General features: G+C 36.0%; 1 non-coding gene across 1 annotated transcript; it reads right to left on the bottom strand.

The window, feature by feature from the left end:
* Positions 1–8,662: 8,662 nt before the first annotated feature.
* On the bottom strand, positions 8,663–8,790 carry LOC149234216 (U6atac minor spliceosomal RNA). The gene has a single exon (XR_016246923.1). It is a non-coding gene; the product is annotated as a U6atac minor spliceosomal RNA (small nuclear RNA).
* Positions 8,791–11,522: the final 2,732 nt, after the last annotated feature.

The raw sequence follows: 11,522 nt of genomic DNA, 5'->3' as shown, positions 1-11,522 counted from the left end.
TACGTGGCAGATAGCTAAAGGCTTGAGTTGGCTGCCACATCTGCTTCATGTCGACCCCTTTAAACTCTAACAACTAGCTTCCTTTAAAAATGCGTGCAAGAGTGTGAGCATGGTTTGCACAGCAGTTACGTAGCAACTGTATAGCAAATTTTCAAAACTGCTTGTTGAATGCCCACCAGCCTTAACAAAATGCCACTGTGCTACTAAATTCCACTCCAAAACACCAAATTCATACTATTGTTCTGAATAAAACAACATCATCAACCTTTGAAATTAAAACAAAATTTTAAACTCGAAGTGAGGCCTCATTACCTTCTCTTCCTTTTGCTTGAAGTCATGTTGTTGGAGGCTTCCATCTTTGAGGTTTGAGGAGTGGGATCATTTTTTTCAATGGGTGATGACAGAGTAGGTTTAGCTTCAGTCATAAGTTTAGACCTCAGTTTAGGCACCCTTTCAGGAGAAGATGTTCTAGTTTCTTCTTTATACTTGTTTACTAATCCCCGTGCCTTATGTAAACTCTACTTCATGCTCCTTAACTTTGCATCCAACACCAAATTCCTGACATACAGATTTTTACACTGCCTCCTCACTGGAATGGACCATTTTACAAAATTCTTACCTCTATCTAGGGCCTTGGATGCCTCACAAACTTCATTGTCACAACTCTAAAGAATATGTTGCATAGACCTCTTGTAACTCTGATTTTCTTGTCTGAACCTCTTGACCTGTTCTTGACTCTCCTCCAGCTCTTCTTGGCATCTATGATATTCTTTCCACTGATAGAAAGGTGTCTTTCCAGGTGCTTGAGCCACCTTTTTCAACTGTTATACATAACTAAATTTTGATTTGGATGCTTTTGTTGAGGGTCCACTAGATTCCATTGCAATCTCCTTGGCCTATTTAGCAAATGATACATGTTTCCCTTTGTCTTTGCAAGGAGATTTAAGAGGTGTTTCAATCTTTCCAACTATTTGTTGACTTGTTTGCTTCAAATTTCTATTTTTATTTTCAAGAAACGTTATCTTCATTGTGACCATCTTGGGGTCCTCTTCTTCATAATAGCACCTTGTTCAGATTGTGCTACATATTCCTTCTTCTCTGTCTTCATTATTTCAACGCCTTTCACTTCTTCCTCTCTGATATCTTCTTGTTTATCTCCCTGTCTATCTTCAGAAATTTCTACCACTACCTGAGGGGTTGCCTCTTCCTCATTCCTTTTTACCCTTGACCTTGTCGTATGTCTCATTACAAACTCCTCCTGGATTGCATCTTCAACCTTTACCTTAACCATGGTAGACTGTGTTGATGCCACCTACACTTTTTCTTCTCTGGTTGTCTTCTTACCCTTTATACCTTGTTTCTAAGCCTTCTTACCAAACTTGCTTATGATTTCTTTTCTTAACTTTTCATCCTCCTTTTTCACTGATATTGTCTCCTTTACTAGGTGGTTGACTTCCTTCTTAGGTGTTTCCTGCACTTTATGTTCTTTCTCATCAATTTTCACTGATGAGGACCCAACTTGAGGCAACAAATCAATACTGGAAAGGAAATCTAAACAATGTGTTTTCTTGTTTTCAACTGCAAACTTGACTTAAATTTTGATAAGAGAGAAATGGAATAAGCTGGAAACATGATTGTCCTTCTGAATCTGAACTTTGGCTGTCATTCTATCTAAGTTTTTGATTAAGAAATAGGATAAATTCATGGATTTTCTCTATGTAAAATGCCACAATAGCCTCAAATGATACTGATATACCCTACTAAATCCACCTTCATAGGTGAAGTACCTCTGGAAGACTTTCAAAAGTTCAATATATTGCTCCTGAAGGTATATAGTTGGAAAAGTTGTAGAAAATGTATCCATGAATTCTGGCTTGACAAACTGTTTGAAAGCTAGGATGTCCAACTCATCTCCTTTAAACCGTTTTTCCACCGCTGTAGGGGGATTAGTGGCATTAGCAATGAACTTTTATTTCACGAAAATCTCCAAGTTTCCTAGCTTAACTTTGCCATAACGAAAATTCAGAGAAAACATACTGGCAAGCCTCGTATTATGACCTATCTTTTGGACCTTTGGGAAAAAAGGGATACAACCTGTGTTTTCAAAAGCTACCCTAATAGTAGGTGAAAAATTTATTAGTTTAAGGTGTTGGGCTCAATGCACACTAGATCCCCACTTTTCTTGCAAACAACAAGAGCCATTTAATCCTTATACCTGGCAGGTCAAACTCAATTTTGAAAGAGGCTATGTGTACAAGTTAGAGGGTACAAGAATGGGCAATGGTGACAACGCAATTTCACTTAAACAACTATATCAGGAAATGGTGACAGAGCAGGTTTCTGATGTTGAAGGTGAGTGGGAAAAAATCAAATCCACTTTACAATTTACTTCGACCTTTCAGCATCATAAAATGACTACACTTCTCATTTATGAAAGATGAAGAAAAACTTGAAAATGTGATTAAAGGCTTGATGGACAAACAGAGTGTGCGTAGCAATTTTTCCTTTAACAGAGAATGTGACAAAGCTTGGCAGCATTCGATCAGAATATAAAATAGTGAATACATAGGCAAGGCCACTAACTCCTACCTCTGACAACTCTGAGAATGAACTGCACGTTGCTGAGAACTCTACGCAACACTACACGACCTTAGTAGCCTTTGCGCAGCAAGTGCGCAACACAATGTCTGAATTTATCTGCAACCTACCTTCAATACATGACCAATTCTCAAATTCCCTGCATGAAGAACCAATTCATTCACCTATGATCAGTGGTAATGAAAATGGTGGCCTTCTGTAATGATTTTGAAAATGATTCAAAATTTTGTTGATGTAATTGAACTTGATGTTTAATCAATGCTCCACATGAAAAACACCTGAAAAGCAATCATTTTGGAGTTTGGGGGCATAACAAAATCTAGGGAAATGATGTGGGTATGATGAATGACTTGTATATAATGGATATGGACAGGGATTAATCATCATATGAAATGATGTTTAGGCAAGGGATTTTTAGGCCTAGGAACTTATACTTGGGATAAAATGGGGGTCTAGGCCTAAAATAGAAAATAGGGATAATATGAATGTTTAGGAATAGGCGAATTTTAATATAACAAGGGAATAACGGGATAGAAAGGAAGGAAAAATATGATGTTTAAAGAGGGAAAATAATGGGATATTAATGACTATATTTCTTTGACATCACCCCTTTGACTGTAGACACATGATCAAGTAGACATCTTAACAAACTCTTAATTCCCTAACTCAACAATCATCATTACATCTCTCAATGCTTAGACACCTCTTCCCATGATTGAACTTTAATAATCAAGGTGATAACAAGGCTCATAATGACTTTTGAGGTAGTAAAAGGTCAAACTTATGACAGTGAAAAAGTTTATGAGTTTGACCCTTTGTATGAGAGCAAAAGTCATGAATTTTTGAATAATAAACTAACCTACTCTAACTTATTGGTCCATTGGTTAGCGGTATGCTTGGGGTCAGATTTATGGAGTCCTCGACGAAACAGTGTAGGGTTACCCCTATGGGTGAGGTGAAGATGTCCCTGTACTCATCCATGATATTGTCCATTTGCTGTTGTCGTGCGAAATAGCCCTATCTGGAGGCTATGAATGTGGCCAAAATATTCCTTTTGCTCTGAGGGCGAATCATAAGGAAGACAAATTTCCTGTTCTTAGAACTTATCTCAATACATTGTTTAGTAGAGATCAAAGAAAAGGAGGTAGGTGGTGCTACCTTTGGTATTCAGTACAATTTATGATCAAAGTAATAATAACAAAAAAAGGTTTGGATTCATATGCAGCATGATGCTTCCATAGGTATTGCTAACCTCATAAAACATCACATACGTATAGAGGGACAACATCACACAATACCTCCTCTGTAAAGGGGTCGATGCTATAAGGAAGATGACATTGTTGGCTAACATGGAGATCTCACCCTTGGTGGAGCCACCTGATGGTGTACGACTATGGGTGGGATGTTATTGGAAGCTTTAATCTCTTAATGACCTCGGCTGAGATTAGGTTCTTCTAGATCACATTGTCAATGATGAACTGCATCGACGAAGCCTTTACCCACATCTATGAGTGGAAGAGGCCCTCCCCCCTATGGATCCTCATGTTTCGCCTTTTGGAGTTTAGTGGTGGCTATCGTCGTACTGAGTTTTGCGTCAATGATCTATTTTCCCTTGTCGGTTCCCTTACCGGTTTCAGCTCAGAATTAGAGCATTCATCCATCTTTGAGTATTTTACCTCGATCACCATCGCCTACTTTGCGTGAAATTCGTTCGTGCTGTTTGTGGGAGTTTTATGGAACTCACACCACTTTCCAATGTCCTTCTGCGGCTTCAAGGAGTTTCACTTGGGGGTCGTGACCTGGCTTTTTCCTTTGCTCTGTGGCTTGGGGGTGCCTTTTCTCTACTTTAGGTTCGCAGATCCAAAGACTCGCTTCTTGTGTTTGAATTCCTACTCAATCTTGATAGCATATCGGTATGTTGCACCAAGTGAGGAGATGTCTAGGAACTCCATTTCATCCTAAATATATTTGTGCAAAAAAACGCGGTACTTGAGAACAATATGTTTCTCAAAATATTTGATACCTAACTTTGTGTGCAGGGCATGCAAAAGATTTGTTAGCTCATGCACATCTTGATCCCTTTGTTGTCACATTGTAGTCCATTGTATGTACTTGTCGTCATAGATCGCAATAGAGTAATATTTTTCCTTGACAACATCTCAAAAAGAGTTCCAAGAGGGTACAACTGAAAACAAAGAGGGTTATCCTCGGCCTATATCTCACAGTAAGTTTCCCTCCAGTCCTTGACATGGGGGTCGGCTTTAAGTAGTGCAAAAGTAATCTTCTCCTTGTCGGAGAAATTATGGACCGAAAAATAAACTTTGAGTAGATTTAGCCATTTATTTACAACATCTTCAGCTACTTGACACTTGAATATAGCGATATCAAAGTTAACTTGTACCTTGAAGGGGGCGGCGCCTCTTATTGGGATCCGCCGAAGGATCTGGGAAAAGTTGTCCATTATTTGATTCCTTTTTCACTAAAAGAAGGGATACATTGTCTAGAAACCCATGGTGGGCACTTTTCCTCTTAGAGGCCCCTTAGATAGTATGGAAAGTGGGGAATGGGTGCAATATTAGGATAAGGGAGGATCCTTAGATGAGAGAAAAGGACAATTTTCTTCTTTCGAAAATAATCTTATCACACCTTCATGATTGTGGCATATCTCCTCTTCGATGCTTAAGTGGCTAATCCTCAAGGTTGAGGAAAGAGAGTGGAAATCTATATTAGAATTGGGATTATCAAGTAATTGACCCAATTATTTCCAAGGCTTATAGTCTAAATCATAAATTCATATTTTTATGTAAAAGGGAATTTGATAGATACGTAATTGACTAAGTCAAACCTAATTAAATTGTATTCCCTTGATAGATAGATATGTAATGGTTCTTTGCCTTGTGTTTTGGTTTATGGCTTACGGTGGGCCCATAATGGTAATATTTTTCAAGACATGGATAATGCTTTAAAAGCTTGTGGTAAGAAGATTTACATATATAAATAAATGGTTTAACAACGTTAAACCATATTTCATTTAGTCCTTCCATGCCTACTATAACTATAATTAGTTATTTTGGTTTCTTATTGGCTTCTATCATTTTCACCCTAGTCCTATTCATTAGTTCAAGCAAGATACAACTTATTCAAAATGAAGGAAGGGGAAACCCTCTCAGTTCACTATTTCAATTTCAATAATTTTGTTTATTCCCTCTATATAAATTTCTGATCATTGAGATTCATAGCAAATTAAGGGTACTATCCAGTATAGCTATTATCCCTACTTATTCCGTTGAATAGAAATGATTGAGGCTTTGCCATCCGGAATTGTGTTAGGTCTAATTCCTATAACTTTGGCCGGATTATTCGTAACTGCATATTCACAATATCGACGTGGTGATTTAAAACTCCAACCATCACTCCATCCTCTTAGAAATTTATTCCCTTATAATGATATACAGGTGCAATATTAGGATAAGGGAGGATCCTTAGATGAGAGAAAAGGACAATTTTCTTCTTTCGAAAATAATCTTATCACACCTTCATGATTGTGGCATATCTCCTCTTCGATGCTTAAGTGCCTAATCCTCAAGGTTGAGGAAAGAGAGTGGAAATCTATATTAGAATTGGGATTATCAAGTAATAATATTACATGAATAATATGTCTGCGGTTCTACCGATCTATCTACATGAATAATATTATTCTCGTCTGCGGTTCTACCGATCTATCTCCCGTAGATCTCGTCTGCGGTTCTTCGGTGATCAGTTTAGAAATCATATATACTGTCTTTTCATATCAGCAATTATTTTTCGGCAACTAGATAGATCTCGTCTGCGGTTCTTCGGTTCGTATCTCTTCGGTTGGTATAGATCGTTTGGCTTTCGGTATAGATCGAGAGGCCATACATCCATTGCGCAGGAGTTTCCAGGGCCGAGAACCATACTTCCATCGCATCTTCGGTGGTATAGATCTCGGCTTTCTGCGATATATAGATCTCGGCTTTCTGCAATATATAGATGGAAGTTCCTGAAGTTCCAGTGGTATAGATCTCGACTTTCTGCGATATATAGATCTCGGCTTTCTGCGATATATAGATCTCGGCTTTCGGTGATATATAGATCTCGGCTTTCGGTGGTATATATAGATCTCGGCTTTCGGTGGTATAGATCTCGGCTTTCTACGATATATAGATGGAAGTTCCTGAAGTTCCGGTGGTATAGATCTCAGCTTTCTGCGATATAACTCTTCAGATCTTCGGTGGTATAGATCTCCGATGGTATCTCAGCTTTTTGCGATATAACTCTTCAGATCTTCGGTGGTATAGATCTCCCTGAGCTGCGGCTTGAGCTGCGTATCTCAGCTTAGTTTCGGTGGTATAGATCTTTTGTTGCGCATCTCTTCAGATCTTCGGTGATATAGATCTCCCTGAGCTGCGGCTTGAGCTGCGTATCTCAGCTTAGTTTCGGTGGTATAGATCTTTTGCTTCGGTGATATAGATCTCCCTGAGTTGCGGCTTTCAGTATCTGCGATTGAGTGGGACGTTCGTATCTCTTCAGATCTGCGGTTTGGCTTTCGATCTGGTGCAGATCTGCGTAAAATATGGCTCCGAGCTTCGCAAAAATAACTGGTGGCTCATCCGCCTCTGGAGGGCAATCTCCTGCCCATATCGTGAATGAAGCCCCAGCTCCCACTATCCAAGTGGTCCAGGACTCACTTGATGAAGCTTTGAAGTTCTCCGAAAGTGCCCTAATTTGCCGGTTCAATGGTTTTTGGCCTCGGCTGATAGCACTCCACAATTGGATCTCGGAGGTATGGAAGCCTATCATTTCTGATGAAATTAATATCTACCCCTGTGCTAGAGGTTTCTTTATAGTAGATTTTGAAAATCCTGAAAGCAGACAATGTATTCTAGATTCCGGCCCTTGGTTTTGGGAAAAATCAGGCTTATTCATGAAGCCATGGAACCCATCATTCGATCCCTCTACAGCAGTGATAACCTCAGCACCAGTTTGGGTGAGATTGCCAAGCCTACCCTTGCATCTCTGGAATCTCTCATCACTAAAAGCCATCGGAAATGCAATTGGGAAATTTTACTGCAGGTGCCCAGAAACAGAGGAATATACCAGAACCACCTATGCACGCATCTGTGTGGAAATGGATTTCAGCGCCGGATTCTCAGCTGAAATAAACCTAACAAGTAAAGACTATGTGTGGAACCAGAAGCTTGATTATGAAAGTGTCCTCTTCAGATGTCGATCGTGCTTTGAGACGGGGCATCTAGCCAAAAATTGCCCAAAAGCCTCTGAGAAAAATTTTGCTAGAAAAAACCACCACAGATCTACATGGTGGGAAGGAGCACAAAAAGAACACTACACTGTCATCAAAGAAGACAATTCTAGAGAAAACTCTGAGTCACAAGAAATCAAGGAAGAAGGAAACAACTCTCAAAGCAAGCAAGGAGAAAGCCTGCCCCAACAAATCAACAGTTATGAAGATTTGAATACCGCAGAAAATAAATCTTCATTTAACAGCAAAGCAGATCTCCTAAACCAAACTTCTCCGACTATAGATCGCGAAGCTAAGACACCAATGTCCCAAGAACCAGAAGAGATGAAGGAGATGCAAGACAAAGGAGGTTGGAAGACCGTAGAGAAAAGAAAGAAAGCTACAACACCAATCTCGCCAAGAAAGACGAGGAGCCAGACAAGTAAAAATTAAGAAAATTGTAGGTCCGATAGACCAATTTGGTCTCAGTGGACGTTAACCATCATCATCATCATCATCATCATCTGACCCAATTCTTTCCAAGGCTTATAGTCTAAATCATAAATTCATATTTTTATGTAAAAGGGAATTTGATGGATACGTAATTGACTAAGTCAAACCTAATTAAATTGTATTCCCTTGATAGATATGTAATGGTTCTTTGCCTTGTGTTTTGGTTTATGGCTTACGGTGGGGCCATAATGGTAGTATTTTTCAAGACATGGATAATGCTTTAAAAGCTTGTGGTAAGAAGATTTACATATATAAATAAATGGTTTAACAGCGTTGAAAACAAAAAGGGCGAAAAACTTGTGGTAAGATCCACCCCGGCAAGGGGATGGAGAGCCTTAACCGCGTGTGATAAGAAAGTCCGAAGACTGTTCCCGTCCTTGTCGAGGGAGATGCCAACCATCTCTCCTTTCTACGAACACGCTATTATGTTGTTGTAGGCAAGGATTATATATATTAATGAAATTAACACGGTAACAATGTGGGATAAATATGTAGTTTCATTGCCCCAGCATCGTCGTTAACCTATGCCTTCAGGAAGAAGAAGAATACCTTCGCTTTCTCTCAGACGTGTGTCTCATAACGTTTTTTAGTCCATCAATCGATTGCCTGCGCACGTCCTTCAAATTTTATTTTCTGGGCTTTATGTGGGACCACTGTGCTCGGACCGCCGAGATTGTTTATAAATGGTTCATATTTGTATTTTTATAAAGTCTAAAATGTATCAAGTAGCGCCAGGAATTTGTCTTCCAATTGAGTTTGAGTGGCTTTGCTATTCGACCCGAATGTGAGGTCAGTTAACTGCAAACAAAGGAATTTACTTGTGTCAACGGATCATGGAGTCTCTCTTGCTTTACTTAGCTATTACCCCTCTTTATTGACGCACATTTCCATAATTTAAATAATATTAATATAAATGGATATTTAAATAATATAATATAAATGGATAAAAAACGTAGTTTTTGGGAATCAGCCTTTGTATTCATGGGTGAGATAAGCTGTATATAAATGGAATTTTTCTAGTGAGATTTTTTGGAAGTTTTTCTGGTGGGTTTTTCTTGTCTAATTTTTCTAAAATTTAGCATAAATTTATTGAAAATCACAAGTTTGATGGGTAACCCCTACTCAATCCAAGTGCCCTAGGGTTTTTCAAAGTGTTGAATCCATATATGCAGTCAAAAAACTAAATCCATGGGGTGGGATAACCTGCATATAAATAGTCTTTTCTGAATATTGGGGTGGGTATCTCATTATTTTTTGATGGTCTTTCTACCTATTACACTGATAAGGGTGTTTATTTTGGAATATGGCTTTTACAATTTTAATTTGATTATTAATAATTATTAGGTGGATAGTAGGGATTTAACCTCTATTAAATATTCTTATTAATATTCACAAATGAAAAGTTGAGATTTTTTTTATTCTTAGTAATATTTATAAATCAAAGGTTGATATTTATCTTCAAAGTAATTAGGCCTTTTTTTCCCCTTTTAATTAAATTGATCAATTAATGTGAACAAGCGTCATATGAAATGAGAGTTATGATATGGTATCGATAAGGCATCGTATTGGCCCATGGTATTGTAACAAAGCCTATTTACAAATTTAGAATATGAGGCTTTACAAATTTGGAATATCCGTGTTAAAGTGGAGGTGAATGTCCATTGTTAAGCATATTGTTAAATGTTTTTTAAATGTATTATATTTGATTTATATATTAACTATTTTTATAGTTAAGAATAATAATTTAAAATAAAGTTATATTTAATTCATTTTTATGATTTTTTTTCATTTTAGCAATGTAATGTGTATCATGAAGTGTTTTGATACTTATCATAGATTTATATCTATGAATGTTTTCCAACTTTTTAATTTATATGGTTGTACTAGTAAAATAGTAAGAATTTTTTGTCACAACAAATGGAACCAATTATGAAAGCAATCTATATCCTCCTGAATTTTATAACCAATCACCAAGTAAGTCTTTCCTTTTGGGATTGGGAATATTTAGAATTAGACAAATGCATAGTAGATGTATTCAAGGATCCTTAAACTTGGTGAACAATGCATTTATTTTAAATAAATATAATATATATATGATGAAATATAAATATTCATAAAAAATAAATATCTTACATTTAAGTTAATTTTTTATGCATTTATAACAATTTACACTTATAAATTTGGACATGTTGATACATTGTAATGCTAGAAAAACTTATAACGAATCAATATTTATAAAATTTTAATAAAAACAAACATTACATAATTCTTTTTTAACCAACTAAAATTTTATAAAAAAATTTCAGTTAAAAAATTGCATAATCACAAAACTTATAAAAAAAACATATCATAAGATTTTTAATGCTACCATGTAATTAGGTTGAATGATGCCTAAACAAGCACCACATTACATAAAATAAGTGACTACTTGAAAAAATACATTTCATGGCCTAAGGAAGAGTACCAACCACACACTCAAAATCATTTTAATGTTTATTTTGCATAACAAATAATTAACAATTATTCAAAATTAACAATTTTGGAATAAAAAATTTAAATAATGAATATGCTAAACTAAATTAGTAAGATAAGCATAATTAAAAAAATTGTAAAATAATTATCACAAATTCAAAATATTCTAATCTCTCACATATATATATATCTTATGCATAGCAAATAATTAACAATTTTAGAATTAAAAATTTAAATAATGAATATACTAAGTTAAATAATCAATATACTAATCTCTTATATATATATAATTGTATTTTTTATTTATAGTGAAAAAAATAAATATATATATATATTAAACAATATAATTCATATTAAACTAATAAAATATATTCATCTTTTTACCAATTTTAATAATAAAAATAATTTATGAAATCCACTCCATTAACATTGATTATTAAACCAATTACTAATAATACAATTATCCCAAAATTTAACTATTTTCTCAGTGAAATAAGAGAACATCAAATAAATAAATAAATAAATATATATATATAATACAATATCTTATCATTCATTATTAAATCAAAAACATTTCCATAAAACATGCTCAACAAAACCAAAAAACAACTGCAACTGAACACAAACTGCCAAAGACGAGATCAGACCAAATATAAACACAACCGACAGGAAATCCACA

This window comes from Pinus tabuliformis, chromosome 8 (assembly GCF_031772625.1).
Source record: "Pinus tabuliformis cultivar Carrire ecotype Pingquan chromosome 8, CPIR1, whole genome shotgun sequence".
Lineage (NCBI taxonomy): Eukaryota > Viridiplantae > Streptophyta > Pinopsida > Pinales > Pinaceae > Pinus > Pinus tabuliformis.
Note: the sequence above shows the minus strand (reverse complement) of the source record. Positions and strands in the feature narration are given on the sequence as shown.